The sequence below is a fragment of the Rhodnius prolixus genome, unplaced genomic scaffold (assembly GCF_049639745.1).
Source record: "Rhodnius prolixus isolate KJV_2025 unplaced genomic scaffold, Rpr scaffold_3, whole genome shotgun sequence".
Lineage (NCBI taxonomy): Eukaryota > Metazoa > Arthropoda > Insecta > Hemiptera > Reduviidae > Rhodnius > Rhodnius prolixus.
The window spans coordinates 51867380-51881090 of NW_027411603.1; positions in this window are offsets into that span (position 1 = coordinate 51867380).

A 13711-nucleotide genomic window follows, 5' to 3' on the forward strand; every position below is an offset into this window, starting at 1 on the left:
TTATTTTTAACTTAACGGTTTTATTTCGACAAAATTCTTCAATCTAATCAAAATTAGGCACATCATAATTAAAATAAAACATATTCTACAATCATTCATAAACCGTAGTGATTGGTGAAACGTAAAATAAATCTTCAAAATAATTTGTTGTGGTTTTTGCATAATTTCATTCTTTATTAAATACCTATGGGGGAAAAAATAGTGAAAAAATTCTAGAGTACATTTTTCCTTTAAAAAAATAGCCTAAAAAGTATTAATGGCGGAACGTAGAAGTGGTATGTGGGCGTGTAGTTTATCCCTGCCTACCTACGCTTCTATTGGCCAGTGTATACGCCCACAAGACGCTTGTTTGATCCGCCATTAGGATTTTTAATGCAAGATATTTCTAATAAAACATATTGATTAGAATTTTTTTACTATTTTTTCTTCCGTAGATATTTCATAAAGAATCAATTTATGCAATAAAAATTATTACCACAAAAATGAATTTATTTTTAACTTACGGTTTTATTCCGGCCAAATTCTTGAATCAAATCAAAATTGGGCACATCATAATTGAAATAAAACATATTCTGCAATCATTCATAAACCGTAGTGGTTGGTGAAACGTAAAATAAATCTTCAAAATAATTTGTTGTGGTTTTTGCATAATTTCATTCTTTATTAAATACCTATGGGGGAAAAAATAGTGAAAAAATTCTAGAGTACATTTTTCCTTTAAAAAAATAGCCTAAAAAGTATTAATGGCGGAACGTAGACGTGGTATGTGGGCGTGTAGTTTATTCCTGCCTACCTACGCTTCTATTGGCCAGTGTATACGCCCACAAGTCGCTTGTTTGATCCGCCATTAGGATTTTTAATGCAAGATATTTCTAATAAAACATGTGATTAGAATTTTTTCACTATTTTTTCCTCCGTAGGTATTTCATAAAGAATCAATTTATGCAATAAAAATTTTTACCACAAAAATGAATTTATTTTAAACTTGACGGTTTTATTCCGGCAAAATTCTTCAATCAAATCAAAATTAGGCACATCATAATTAAAATAAAACATATTCTGCAATCATTCATAAACCGTAGTGGTTGGTGAAACGTAAAATAAATCTTCAAAATAATTTGTTGTGGTTTTTGAATAATTTCATTCTTTATTAAATACCTATGGGGGAAAAAATAGTGAAAAAATTCTAGAGTACATTTTTCCTTTAAAAAAATAGCCTAAAAAGTATTAATGGCGGAACGTAGAAGTGGTATGTGGGCGTGTAGTTTATCCCTGCCTACCTACGCTTCTATTGGCCAGTGTACACGCCCACAAGACGCTTGTTCGATTCGCCATTAGGATTTTTAATGCAAGATATTTCTAATAAAACAAGTGATTAGAATTTTTTCACTATTTTTTCCTCCGTAGGTATTTCATAAAGAATCAATTTATGCAATAAAAATTTTTACCACAAAAATGAATTTATTTTAAACTTGACGGTTTTATTCCGGCAAAATTCTTCAATCAAATCAAAATTAGGCACATCATAATTAAAATAAAACATATTCTGCAATCATTCATAAACCGTAGTGGTTGGTGAAACGTAAAATAAATCTTCAAAATAATTTGTTGTGGTTTTTGCATAATTTCATTCTTTATTAAATACCTATGGGGGAAAAAATAGTGAAAAAATTCTAGAGTACATTTTTCCTTTAAAAAAATAGCCTAAAAAGTATTAATGGCGGAACGTAGAAGTGGTATGTGGGCGTGTAGTTTATCCCTGCCTACCTACGCTTCTATTGGCCAGTGTATACGCCCACAAGACGCTTGTTTGATCCGCCATTAGGATTTTTAATGCAAGATATTTCTAATAAAACATGTGATTAGAATTTTTTCACTATTTTTTCCTCCGTAGGTATTTCATAAAGAATCAATTTATGCAATAAAAATTTTTACCACAAAAATGAATTTATTTTAAACTTGACGGTTTTATTCCGGCAAAATTCTTCAATCAAATCAAAATTAGGCACATCATAATTAAAATAAAACATATTCTGCAATCATTCATAAACCGTAGTGGTTGGTGAAACGTAAAATAAATCTTCAAAATAATTTGTTGTGGTTTTTGAATAATTTCATTCTTTATTAAATACCTATGGGGGAAAAAATAGTGAAAAAATTCTAGAGTACATTTTTCCTTTAAAAAAATAGCCTAAAAAGTATTAATGGCGGAACGTAGAAGTGGTATGTGGGCGTGTAGTTTATCCCTGCCTACCTACGCTTCTATTGGCCAGTGTACACGCCCACAAGACGCTTGTTCGATTCGCCATTAGGATTTTTAATGCAAGATATTTCTAATAAAACAAGTGATTAGAATTTTTTCACTATTTTTTCCTCCGTAGGTATTTCATAAAGAATCAATTTATGCAATAAAAATTTTTACCACAAAAATGAATTTATTTTAAACTTGACGGTTTTATTCCGGCAAAATTCTTCAATCAAATCAAAATTAGGCACATCATAATTAAAATAAAACATATTCTGCAATCATTCATAAACCGTAGTGGTTGGTGAAACGTAAAATAAATCTTCAAAATAATTTGTTGTGGTTTTTGCATAATTTCATTCTTTATTAAATACCTATGGGGGAAAAAATAGTGAAAAAATTCTAGAGTACATTTTTCCTTTAAAAAAATAGCCTAAAAAGTATTAATGGCGGAACGTAGAAGTGGTATGTGGGCGTGTAGTTTATCCCTGCCTACCTACGCTTCTATTGGCCAGTGTATACGCCCACAAGACGCTTGTTTGATCCGCCATTAGGATTTTTAATGCAAGATATTTCTAATAAAACATATTGATTAGAATTTTTTTACTATTTTTTCTTCCGTAGATATTTCATAAAGAATCAATTTATGCAATAAAAATTATTACCACAAAAATGAATTTATTTTTAACTTACGGTTTTATTCCGGCCAAATTCTTGAATCAAATCAAAATTGGGCACATCATAATTGAAATAAAACATATTCTGCAATCATTCATAAACCGTAGTGGTTGGTGAAACGTAAAATAAATCTTCAAAATAATTTGTTGTGGTTTTTGCATAATTTCATTCTTTATTAAATACCTATGGGGGAAAAAATAGTGAAAAAATTCTAGAGTACATTTTTCCTTTAAAAAAATAGCCTAAAAAGTATTAATGGCGGAACGTAGAAGTGGTATGTGGGCGTGTAGTTTATCCCTGCCTACCTACGCTTCTATTGGCCAGTGTATACAACCACAAGACGCTTGTTTGATCCGCCATTAGAATTTTTAATGCAAGATATTTCTAATAAAACATGTGATTAGAATTTTTTTACTATTTTTTCTTCCGTAGATATTTCATAAAGAATCAATTTATGCAATAAAAATTTTTACCACAAAAATGAATTTATTTTTAACTTGACGGTTTTATTCCGGCAAAATTCTTCAATCTAATCAAAATTGGGCACATCATAATTGAAATAAAACATATTCTACAATCATTCATAAACCGTAGTGGTTGGTGAAACGTAAAATAAATCTTCAAAATAATTTGTTGTGGTTTTTGCATAATTTCATTCTTTATTAAATACCTATGGGGGAAAAAATAGTGAAAAAATTCTAGAGTACATTTTTCCTTTAAAAAAATAGCCTAAAAAGTATTAATGGCGGAACGTAGAAGTGGTATGTGGGCGTGTATACTGGCCAATAGAAGCGTAGGTAGGTAGGGCTAAACCACACACAATTACACGCCCACATACCATTTCTAAGTTCCGCCATTAAGACTTTTTAGGCTATTTTTTTTAAAGGAAAAATGTACTCTAGAATTTTTTCACCATTTTTTCCCCCATAGCTATTTAATAAAGAATGAAATTATGCAAAAATTAAATAAAATTTTTGTGAAGAAACCAGTCCAATGTTTGTTGAGAGAGGGCCTTTTAACCAAACCACTTAACCATTCTAGACCTTCAGGAACCGACCCTAAGGTTGGTTAAGGTGGCTAAATATTTCCAAGTATTTGGGATTGTGGTATATTGGCAATAATATTGGCCAAGCACGACTAGACAGTGGTTTGCCTGTTGTGCAACCAATCAATTTGTATACTTTATTTCGGACCATTACATTTCTCAAAATGGCCACTAAATCTGGCCAGTTTATTCGCTAAGAACCCTCTTGTTTCCAGCCAATGTTTATTCAATGAGCTGTGCTCTTCCACTTCTTCTCCATGTATTTATTATTTTGTAGGGAAGGTTATACTTTACCGTTGTGTACTATTAAAAACACCAATAAAGGTAATGAGTTCGTTTGTGAATAGAAAAGAACAGTTTTATTGGCCGAATTCTCTCTCCGCTTCTGCTTAGAATTTTAAAATGATACATTAAAACTATTTAATTGCTTAATAGTGGTTAGAAGTAGGATTCGCTGTAAAGGGAACATTATATTAACCAAATATATAATAACCACTTAATCTCAACTCAATCAAGAAAGCAACAGCAATAAACTACCATTTACAGCCAGCTAATTGTAACCACAATGGAATAGATAGATAGATAGATAGATAGATAGTGTTTTATTTAAAAAAATAAAAGGAAAACTTACACTTTTTATAAACAAAAAACACTTAGACAATGGACAATTTGTCCGTCTGCCAAGTTACCTTCTAATTGAAAATAAAATGATTTTTAATTATTACAAAATAAAATAACATAATTAGTTTGAATTAAAAATAAAATGTACATCTGAACCTTAAAATTTTCAGGTCTTTTTACCTTCCTTACGACCTTTATTCATTCATTATAGTGGTCTATTAAAAATTTTCTATATGTGGATGCCCTGGTCACGTACTGGTATAGATGGTTCCAGTTTTTACCATTTAGATATTGAATCACTTCCTCCCTTGACAACTGGGCTTTCCCCAACCACCTGCCACGGTACTCATTCAGCACAGGACATACCGCCAAAAAGTGAAAACAGTCTTCTTTTTCAGATCGATTGCACATGGTACAAAGTCCGCTCGAGTCCGAGGAAAAGGGTTTAAAATTTAGGTTTAACAGTTGGCATCTCGACCGAAACAACACTCCCATATAGTGCAATTTATTTGCATTTGTAATGTAACTTCGAGAACTTTCTCCTAATAACAATTCACCATATAAAGAGTGATGCTGCGATCGAGAGGCCAATAACAACCAGTGTTGCGAATAAAAAGTATCGACCCGGCAAACAACCATATCGAGACTTTCTCCCAACCTATCGCCATCTTCACCAATCTCCTCGATATTGCAATCATATTTCTCAGACATATCCAGCCATTCCTTGTACCAGTACAGCTTCTTTTGAATTATTTTCTTAGCGATAAAATAAGGCAATCGACTTTCCGGCAGCCTTAAGATTTTTAAAATGTATTTAAAATGCAGCTGTAAAGTATATAGGTACATTATTTTTCGTCCTGTTTCTAAATACAGCATGTAATTGGGAGTGAAGGGAGGAAGACCAAAAAGTTTCTTAATAAAAAATCTCTGAATTTTTTCCACTTCATCAAAAGGCTTGAAACCCCATACCTGAGCGCTATAGCACATCACTGCCCGTGAAACCGATTCGAATACGGAATATTTTGCTGATAATGGGACTTCTTTTCTCAAAATGTAATTAGACCAGGTCGTATTGATACCGAATTTAGCTGTTGAGAGCTTTTCCTCAAAGTGTTTTCTCAACGATAACTGAGGTGTAACACCAACTCCTAAATATTTATAATAGTTTACAATTTCAACAGGTGACCCCTCCCAGGACCAGTATTCACTCCTAGCCGGTCTACCCCCATTCCGAAATACCATGATTTTCGATTTGTTGAGATTCACAGTTAAGTTCCATAACTTCGAATACTCACTTGCTTTATTAATCATATTTTGAAGTACAACCGGGTCTGAACTCATTAGGACTATATCGTCCGCGTACAAGAGACAATTTATATTCATTTCGTCTATATTGAGTCCACCGCCGATATATTCAGGGAGATCGTTCACATACAAGGAGAAGAGGATCGGAGAGAGTAGACACCCCTGTTTCAACCCTAGTTCTGTTCTAAAACATTTGGTTACACCCTCTTTGACCCAAACAGCTGATTGAGTGTCTGTGTATAGCATTTTTAATATATTGATAAATTTAGAGGAAATACCTAAACAATTTAATTTATAAAAAAGTGATTTTCTAACTATTGTGTCAAATGCGCTTTTGTAATCTATAAAAAAACAATAAACTTTCTGGCGTTTAACGGACAAAATTATTTTAATTATATTAAAAAGATTAAAAATATTGTCATTTGTAGAATAGCTTTTTCTAAAGCCTGCCTGATACTCATTTAAAACTTTATTAATAGAACACCAATTTTCCAATCTCAAAAGTAGCATACCCGTAAATAATTTAGAAACGGCATCGGCAAATGAAATTCCCCTATAATTTTCCACACTGTTTACATCGCCTTTCTTATGCAGTGGGAATATTATCGATTTAGCAAACGAATGTGGCACATTACCGGACTCCCATATATAATTAAAAACAGATAAAAGATGTAGCAAAAAAGTTTGTGGGCAATTTTTGTAAAATTCAGACGGTATTCTATCAAAGCCCGGGGCCTTATTACTGCCCGCTTTCATAATCACAGCCTCCAATTCATTAATTGTAAATTTAGAGTCTAAAATATCGTCACCGTAATAAGGGGCTGCATATAGAATCGGACTATATTCAGAGGCCGGGTTGAGCAATTTATTAAAGTGCTCATACCATATATCGCTCTTTATATTAGCACCACATACAAAAAACTTTTTTACAAAAACTTTTATTAATGACCACATTTGTTTAGAATCTTTAATACATTCAAATTTTTTGTTTAATGATTCGTAATAACTTTTTCGTTTTTTTCTACAAATACTTTTATATTCCTTATTAGCTTGCAAATATAATTGTTTAACATACCCTGAATTATTCTTTCGAAAAATATTTAACAATTTGAATGAACATATTCTAAGTTGATTACAAGCATTGTCATACCACACGGGTTTTACTTGTTTAGGTTGAAAGGTTTTTGTTTGTTGACCATAGGCCGCAGATTCTCTAATCATAGAACATAAATAATCTATTGCTAGCTGTGTATTATTTGGCACAACTATATTTCCTTTACATTTTAATTCCAATTTTTTCTTAAAAAATAAATTATCATTTTTAGACCAGATTAATTTAGGCAGCAGAGGCATTATATTTGCATCCCTTTCCTCCTTGTTTGAATAAACAGATATACTTATTGGCATATGGTCAGAATAATTTTTAACATTTACACTAAAACTTTTTATAATATGTAATATATCAAACGATACACAACATACATCGATAACCGAATTACCGGGCCCACCTACAAAAGTAAATTCACCCTCGTAATCACCAGCCGTTCTCCCATTAAGCAGTATTAAATTAAAATCATCGCAAACTTCCATAAAACGTTTACCTTTACTATTTATACATTTATCTTTTGATTGTCGTTTTATATTAAATTGATAGAGATTATTCGAAACACTTTCTGGTATAGTCTGCGTATCTGCGAATCTGGCATTCACATCTCCCATTACAATAAAATTACTACTAGACTGTTTATTAACAAAATTAGAAAATTTTACAAATTCTTCATCCCAGCTACTAATATTTAAATACAATGGTACAATATAAAATTTTATGGTCCTATCTTCATAACTTATTACAGAGAGCCCATCTACATTAACAATTTTTAAAAATTTAGAATAAGGGGAATTACTTTTTATACCAATAACACATCCACCCCTGCCTCTGCCATACCTGTTTACTTTCTCTGCTGCTATCCAATGTAAATTATATCCAGAGAAATACTTTTCATACATAACTATATCCTTCTCTACAACAAAAGTTTCTATTAAATAAAATAAATCATATTCTTTAATAAAATTAAAAAACCCAACTTCTTCACGTTTACTACCTAACCCGCAAATATTATACGACAACATATTTAAATAGAAATTTTCTTTTACAAACTCTTCACTTCTTCTTCTTTGAACCTGACAGACTGCCCTACCTCATACCTCCGAAATGTTGGGAGCCAAACCTGAAACGCCTGAGTTTCCAGCCAATGACTGTTGCACTTGTTTCCGGTTATCAGTCTGAGTATGAAATTGTCCAGAAACGGCCTCTTTATTACTTAGTACTTTCTGCTTTTCATTCAGTAGTTTGTGAATATAAACAGTAAAGTCGTAATTAAAAAGTTCATTCAGATTTTTGATTCCATCCGTGCCGTTCATTATTAGCCCTTTACACTCACACCAAGTAAATCTCATTCCATTACAGTACATATTGTCCATTCTCACATTTATTTTTGCATTCTTATTAATCAATTTGATTTGCTTTCTTATGGCCAAAAGCTTATTGTGTTTATATCTAATAGTTGGGACCATATCTTGTTGGATCGAGAATTGAGTACCATTTAATATCCTACTTTTTCTTAATAATTGCACTTTATCTTCATCGAATGGGAATTCTGCAATTAGTATCTTGCTATTAGTGCTAATTCTCGAACTAACTGCGTAAACTCTGGATACTGTAACATCTTCACGTGCACCAAGCATATTAACACAGAAAGTTTTTACTATTTGCATATAGTTATCGGCCTCATTACATTTCAGCCCTCTGAAAACAATATTATTCTTTCTTAATTGTTGTCTGACATACTCCAACTGATTGTTTACTTCAATGAATTTATTCTCGATATCCTTTATCTTTTCTTTTAATTTATTGTTTTCTTCCATAAATACGTCACATTTAACATTTATTTGTTTAATATCATCTTTAACCTCATGCAATCTAGCATCAAGAACATCCCTAAAACATTCTTTTAATTGACTTATAGACATTTGACCTACTTCCCCCATCTCTGTACTATTTTTATCTACTGCAATCTGTTGCTTTTTTACTTGTTTATCCGCGCTCAACGGTGAAGTTTTATCTCTCCTCCTTTTTCCACCCACAGTCGATTGAGACGAATCTATTTGATCAGAATTACGATGCATACATAAACAGAGAACGTATCTGTTTCTATTCAAACTCGCAATACGTATACGTAATATTAAAATATACGTAGGTATTTTACTTTAATTAAAGATATACCTGTTGGTCTCTCGCAGCTGATCAAGCAAGTGAGCAGGTGGGCGTGGCCAATAAGGCATACACAATTACCCCACTAAATTCAACTGTATTGTTACACTCCCCACTCCAGATTAAATGTACTTTAAATTTACAACAAGAGTATAGTCACTAATTCTTCACAATAAATTTTTGAATAATTTCGTCTATATCTTAAAAAGTCATAAAAATTAAGTCATAAAAATTGCACCACTAAAAAGATCGTAAAAAATAGATTCTGTTAAACTCAAATTTCACAGAAAACACTGATATTTAACCAATGAAAAATGAAAAAAATTAACGAACTTTAACAGACACAAGTTTCCAGCTCAAGAGCACGAAGGTAACTCACCACAATGGAATATAACCTCCACATAGAACTTCTTAAACTCACGTAGCACATCTGTCTCATAGCCTGCAAGAGGATGGACGCTTCATCCGTGTGAAAAATTTGGTATTTATGAATATTATTGTAGTCAAGTAGGAAGAGTTATTTGTCTACGAAAATGAACCCACAGAAATGCCAGCATGCCACGTTTACTCTCCGGCGGGGCCACCTGTCCTCTTCAACAGCAATCCTCTTCCTTTTACAGATCTGGTGCGCTACCTTGGGCTGTACATAGACAAACGACTCACGTGGAACCCACACACTAGACTTAAAAGACAAGCAATGGACAAAATGTGCGAAACTACTTTACAGACTTCTTGGACGACGCTACAAATTGCCCTTAGAACTCAAACGTTTAACATACTACACTATCCTCAAACCTACAGTGGACTTACGGACTAGAGCTGTGGTGTTCAGCCATACCTACAGAACATACGGACAGTACAAGACATTTCAGTCAATACTACTGCCGACAGATAGCTGACGCTCCTTTCTACGGTCGACTAACCTCACCCTTCACAACGACCTTCAACATTCTCTTTATAGACCTACTCGCCTAGACTAAATACCAAAAATTCCATACTGCTCTCTCTACTTGCTGTAATCCTCTGGTACAGTCTCTCGCTTCCTCTTGACATCCCTAATACTCCTCGCCGACTGAATCGCCAGTGGCCCCGCGACTTTCTTGCAGTCTGGAGACCTAAGCGCCTTTATTCTCCTATCTCTCCTCTCTCCTCCTCATATTCTCCTCCTCACATTCTCCTCTCTCCTATAGAGAGTGCTACCGCTGGGTAGTTTCTCTCCTCCTGCTCTCTTCCCGCACCAGTTCATCACTCTCTCCATATTTACTTATTGTATACAATGTATACAGATTGTAAATAACAAAATAAATTAAAAAAAAAAAAAAAAAAATTGTCTACGAATTACATGAAGCGAAAGAACGCTCAGAATGGTAGCTGGAAATACAAGAGTTCAGCATTTTGTGTAACATCAGTGATATTAAGAGAAATAAGGCGGTATTACTCGAATACCTAGAGAAGAGTATTTAGTGGACCAACCTCTAGCTCAGAGTGTGTGTGTGTGTGTGTGTGTGTGTGTGTGTGTGTGTGTGTGTGTGTGTGTGTGTGTGTGTGTGTGTGTGTGTGTATGAGAAAGTCATTGTGGGCGGAATGGTTGTAGGGGGTGGCTACTGCAAAAGTAGGCGAGATATCAAGTCAGGACAGTGGATAGTATATAGCCGAAGCTTGCCAGGCTGGAGGCGGTAAAAGCAAGAAGCGTGACTAGTCACTGGCTGTACATGGTGCCGCGAGAGTTTACCCAGAGAGAGTGAGAGAGATAGATAGAGGCCAGCCAGCTGTATGGAGGGGAAATGGAGGGGGCGATCCTAGTCGAGGGGAAGTGGTAAGGGTGAATCAATAAAACAAACAAGGTGGTTCAACGCCAAGCTGTGCTGTGGCACACTCGAGTCGCTAAAGAGAGTAGAGCACCGGTGAACATCGTGCTCCATGGTGCTTATACTAACTCGCATCCCATAATCTACCCACAGCTATCCCAAAACTTTGTTTTTAGAAAACTCATCATCCCCTCTCTCTCTCTCTCCTCTTTCATAACCTTTATTAAAACAAGCTCACTCACAAAACCTTCTGTAGTTCTTTCATCTAAACAGAGATAACATTTTTTGTTTGGTTTTTTAATCTCTTGTTCAAAATTTTCAACTCTCTCTCTTTCTCTCTAATTCAAATTCGGTTAATTGTAGTTGATAAGTTCTCTTTTTTGAAGTTCAGCAAACTCAGCTGTATTTAATTCATAGTAACATTATATGAATAGAAAAAAAATGATAGAATAACAGAAACAATATGCTCATACAGCTGTGGGAGTTGACCCTTTCAGCAGTTGGAAGTTTGCCCTTTCAGCAAATGGGAGTTCGCCCTTTCAGCAAATGGAAGTCGGCCCATTCAGCGATTGGGAGTTTGCCTTTTCAGCAAATGGGAGTTTGCCCTTTCAGCAATAGGAGTTGGCCCTTTCAGCAATTGGGAGTTTGCCCTTTCAGCAAATGGAAGTGAGTAGTAAAGTAAATTAATCGCCTATTTTTTCAGGCGGAGCTTAACGTCCAATTACCAATTAGGTAGTCGTGGACGGAGGCGACTAGCAAACATACTTTACTGTAAATTTCTTTTATTAAAACCATTAAATAAAATCCAAGGCCTAAGACCGGGAATCGAACCCAGTACCACAATATATATTAGCTTCGCCTCTAACCGCTCGGCTACCGTGGCGCCCTTGCAAATGGGAGTATGCCCTTTCAGCAAATGGAAGTTGGCCCATTCAACAAATGGGAGTTTGCCCTTTCAGTAAATGGGAGTTTGCCCTTTCAGTAAATGGGAGTTTGCCCTTTCAGCAGTGATGACGCTTAAGTTTTTTATAATTCACTTGCAATTATATCCGTTGTCATATTCGACACTTCTTTTCTTCTACGAATAATCAGTCTCCATGGATATCCGTTTAAGTGATTGCCACCAGTAAAATATCGTCGGCTTATTCAAAAAACAAAATTCACCTGTGCCCAGAGGTTTCTCGTATTGCGTGCTTTTTTTTTTTTAATATTTCATCCAAATAGCCGATGAAAGAGTTTGTAAAGAGGATCTAGACTATTCTCATTTTAGGCCTCTGTTGAATACGAAGGGCTTTGACACTTCGCCATCAATCCGGATTGTCCTTCAGGACATCTTTCACTTGTCTCAACTAGAGGATTAGGGACTTGTTCCTTTTTTTTTTTTGTAATCCCCCTAACTCTTTCCTGAGGGATTCAGATGCATGAGTAAAACCCATATATTTACAAGTTATGAAAACGACTTAACTAAAAGAACTATGTGATACGTAATAAGTTTAATTACATGTCGCAATAGTAATTACAGCGCTAATATTGTCAGTGTAAGTGATATGATGATGTAATGGGTGGGTACTTTCAAATCAGAAATTCAAACTGTGCTAAAAGGAACAACTTTAGTCATTTCCGGTGTGTGACAGGCAGCCGTAGCGCCAGCGGGCTGATAACACAAACTATTCTCCTGTATTTCCTCCGCCACCACCACAATGCTTCCTCTTTATATGTGTGCGCATGTGTGTGTGAATTTTCGCTTACCTCTATGTCGTATTGGCGTACTGGCTGGTTGCTTCAGTCGACATGTCTCAACATGTTCTCATACTTTATTGATATAAACATTCACATGCTATTTTTATAAATTTAGCCACAAATTCGTTAAAATAATTTATTCTAAAGAAACACCAAAAGGGATATTTTTTTTTTTTTCAAATAACTTTTGCTTACTTTCCTGACAAATTTTCGAAATGGAAGTACGCCATTTTAGAGTTTGGGGCGGATTCTGTTTCCTAAGTCACTGCTTTTAGCACTTGGTGGTATGTTAGGTTTCCCACTTTAAGGGGGGGGGCTTTACCTACTAGTCATTTTTGTGAAAAGATCTCTTCTGGTCTCAGCTTGCCTTAGCAAACTAGAGAGGGCGTGTGTGGTGTTTACTCTTCTCAGAGTCACAACTCTCCCACAGTTGCTGGACCAATCTTGCTCTGAAATAGGGCAAAAAGTCAAATTAAGTCCACATACCCCATATCAGCATATTCGGCCTGTTCCGATTCAAGATTCATCTCGCTTACTGCCATAACGTAAGCCCAATAGGCCGATCGAGGCAGGTATCCCTTGGGAATAGCCGTCTTACCTGAATGGATTTCTTACGTACTTCAAAAAAAGAAGTGCATTAAAATAAATTGAAGTTTTCGCAAAAAAAAAAAAAAAGATTACAGTTAAAAATTAAATCAATATTGGCCGCTAATTATCGATTCGTACAAAATCGAACTAATATGTAAATGGTGGTTGGTAAAAGTGGGAGCGATAATAACTTGTTCGATACAAGAGGCATTGGATGAGGATGGCAGTGGTAGACAAAGCCACAGTGTGATTGGATATGACACTTAGTGGTGATGTTGGGGACGTACGTTTATAATGATCATATCGCATCAATATTCACTAACAACAGGTTTCATACCTATGGCAGAGAAAAAGGTCGATTGAGAGTCCAACTATTCACAGCTACACCCCAGTACCTATTGAGTGTCATA